This window comes from Pterocles gutturalis, unplaced genomic scaffold (assembly GCF_000699245.1).
Source record: "Pterocles gutturalis isolate BGI_N339 unplaced genomic scaffold, ASM69924v1 scaffold43794, whole genome shotgun sequence".
Lineage (NCBI taxonomy): Eukaryota > Metazoa > Chordata > Aves > Pterocliformes > Pteroclidae > Pterocles > Pterocles gutturalis.
The window spans coordinates 8,247-12,084 of record NW_010137383.1 but is presented as its reverse complement, the minus strand read 5'-3'; positions in this window follow the sequence as shown (position 1 = coordinate 12,084).

Here is a 3,838-nt window from a genome sequence, read left to right as displayed (position 1 = left end):
TTCATCTTGGGGGCACTATGGCAATTCCGGGGTGGGGGGAAGAACAAAAAGGGAAAAGCACAGCTATACATTTCAATTAATCTCCCATTTGTTGGTGTATGGCTGCCTTAAAGCATTATGGAGAATGAGTCTTGTTCGCTGTACCAGCTGCACGCCCAGCGCTTGCTGGTGACACTAGGCACTGCAAACACAACGCAGCAGCGAGTTCTCATGCTGAACTCAGCAAGCAAATCCCATCTGTGAAAGGACCGATATCCTTCCTCCTTTACTACTAAACATTGGTCTTCACAAGTCACATCAGTGTGTGATCTCTCCATCACGCATCTCAGGAAAGGTGGCCTCATCGTAAGCGCAGAGCACCTGCAGCTCACACTGACCACAATGGAAGCTGAAGGGCTTTGGCGCTCACAGTTAGCCAGGCCAGCGCTTCCCAAAACTGGAAGGCAACATGGATACTGCTTGGGAAGGATCTGAAGTGGCCTCTTGGAGGCCTTGGATGATGTCATTACTGTAAGCCATGAACGCAACCTGGATGAGAGAACATTAAAGCGGTTTTGACAGCAAACTGCAGAAGCAAAGCGGATACCAAGCCGGGATGGTCTGACTTGGCTGGCGCAGGAGACCTATGTCCCCATACCACCTTATGCAGAAGCTGGCCAGGTATGGGTCTAGCTTGGCAGTACAGCAGGAACAGGTGTGGTCTCCAAGCTTCCAAATGACAGGATGACAAAACCCAAGAATTCAAAAATCAGAAGCTGACAAATTAACCCAGGAGATGGATTCCCAGTGTGAAATGTGCACAAATGGCTCTCAGTTTTACAGACATTACAGCCCCATTTCTTGTAATACCACTTCTTGAAAACCACGGGAGGCTTTCAAGGCTCAGTCAGGATTTAACCCTGTGACCCTTGTTTGTCAATTAAAGCAGCACTGCTTCACAGTCAGCCAATTAATGCCTTGACCAACGCTGCGATCACTCCCAGACCCAAATGAGATCTCCCCATCCTTCCCGGCTGCCCACTCTAATTACTTCCTGCAGGGGGATGACAAAATTAATGTTGAGAGTTCCATGCGATAATGAGTTGCAATTGGGTGCAGTGACATTCAACATCTGCACATCCAGACCCAGCTTTAATCTTTACTACTTGTCTCTCCCCTCCTGTGCAAGGACTGGAAAGAACGCCATCCTGCTCAGAGGTTGCTCTGAGCCTCCCAAGCTTGGAGCTGTGATGCTGTTTCACTTCACTGATTTGGAAGTCTCGTTCTCTTGTTCTAATAATAACTTTACAACATGACAAAAAAATTCAAAATGGCATGAGAGAGAAGACTGAAAAAATGGTGACTTAACCCTTTGCAGCCGTGTTGGTTTTTTTTAAATCTGGAATCTTATTAAGATCTTCCTTTAATTAGACTGGCCTCGATATTGTTATCTTAAAATACCCTGCTGTACACTGAACTGTGAAAGTCAAAGGTTTTACATTGCATCTGTGCATTTATATTGGAAATTTAAGGGTTTTAAAAACAGAATTACCATTAAATATGATCCACATTTTGTATATAGTTTCTGCACTGTCAGTCCGAACAGCACCCACATTCCCACACGGACACTCAAATCAGCTCCCTGCACATTTGCTGATTTTAGCACCAAGACTGAGATGGGGACTTTTGACCTAGGCTGCTACATGTGAAAACCATACTTCCCACCTCTGCTTCACATTGCTGTTTCAGGAGCTACTGTCCTAATACATAAAGAAAAAAAATCAAACCAGGTTTTTGAGAACAAATATGATCCAGTAAGCCACTTCAACTGCAGTTTGCCTATTGTGCTTTCTCGTGTACAAAGGGACAAAGAGTAAAGTACAAACATAAAACTTCCTTCCCCAAAGAAAATTTCTGTTGGATGAAAGGATTCTGAGATGTTCTTGCACCCACTGTAAGACTATAAGGCATAACCAAAGTCCGTGAGCATCTCAGCACTGTAAAAGAGACATGCACCTGGGTCCACGTGTCCTTCCTTGTTCTTAGGAATTAGATGTCATTCCGAAAGCCTGTAACACCAGTGTCTACAGGGCGACATTTACATCAGAGATGCCCTGTAACTTCTTGTTTATTGACATAATCTGCTCCTCACTCAGAACACACCAGTGAGTAATTACCCTGGCCTTTCACCTGTTTTTTTGCTATACATTAGAGTTTTTACATTTACCTAGAAAATGTACTTTATCAACCTACCAAGCCTGCGTTGGAGAAATTCCTCCCAAATGTAACTACTATTAAGGTGCTCCTCCTTGCAGTCCAGAAGCTCTATTAATCTTTGCTGGTATCTTCCTTCTATTGTCCTGAGTGCTTCATTAATGCTAAGTATTCCAGTAAGTGTACGGCTCTCCTCTACAGCGTAGGAGGCATTCTCCATAACCCATAGCTCACCCAAAGAATACTCTCCACAACCACCACTTACCTACAGCCATACCTGTCAACCTCCTAAACATCAAATGTGTAGTAGAGACCTCCAAAATGCATTGCAAAGGCCCAACATTCATAGCAGTCATATGTCACCATGAGAAGCCACAACTGTATGGTTACAACACTGAAAGCATAGTACATAAAAACAAAAATGTTAAGGACTTTCATCTCCAAAACACTGTAAAAAATAAATGTACAAATGAATGTAAAAATAAAATAATATGGCAGCAACTAGAACAGAAAATACTAATAATAAGTATACAAAGACACTTAAAATATAACTACAGTATGGCCTCATGAAGAAGGAAAACCAGTCAGAAGAGTCAGGATGTACATACTGGGAAGGTGAGTCGTGCGTGCAGTTGATGTCAGTGAAATATCAGAACTGCTGAAGAAGAGGCGAGAAGTGCATGAGCAGTACTGCCGAGATTTCAGTCGTGAATTCAGTCAGAATATTTAAGAAATAGCATTCCAGCCAGAGAGCATGCAAGAAGCTTGCAGGAGGAAGGTCTCCATTCCAAATGGCAAATCTAGCAAGTTAGTCAATCACATCCTTTAATTATTCATAGGTTTGCTCCATACTCTTAGGAAATCCTCTGTAACACACTTCCCCATCCAAGTCTTCCCCAGCCCAAGCTGACTCCACCCTACCAGCTAGCCTCCTTTCAAACCCAGCATACCACTGCTGAACTTCCTCAGGGAGCACCAGCACCAACTCCTGGAGTACCTGTCAGACACACCTGCAGGAGCACACTACTGCTTCTGCACAAAGCTTTCTTGTCACTATTAACTGATTTTTTTGCCTGACACCACCACCAACAAATCACTAGGAGATCCAGTGAGTAACCTTCCCTAACCTGAACTTGGACATCAAAGATTTCAATTTATCTGGGTTCCTGACGCATTCTCTTACAATACAGAAGCTGGGTCACCACCAAGATCCCCTCAACTTCTTTCAGAAGTTCTGCCATGGTACCGCTTGAAGAATTATGCCTTAGCAAGTCTGTGGAAGATGGATCTAACCCCAACGTCCTCCCAGCTCTTCTCTAAAAGCTAACCACTGCCGTAAAAGCCTGCTCGCTAGAGAGCTCAAGGGCATGTTCACACCACAGCGTGCAGCACTGCCTGCAGATCTCAAGGAATAAAATGGCTCCAGAACCAGAAATGGGCTGGTCTCTGTGCATTTTGGTTACTGTCCGTGTCCTTGCAGCAGTGTTGTCTTGGCACAACACTAGTCTAGAGAAACACATTCATATTCTATCTTCATTTCCACCATCCTTAATTACTTATTGCACTGTGGCTTTGCTACTCCCTAATTCCAGGCAAAGCTCTCCAGAAATGACTGTAGGACCTGACTGGCATTCTGCAAGTTGCT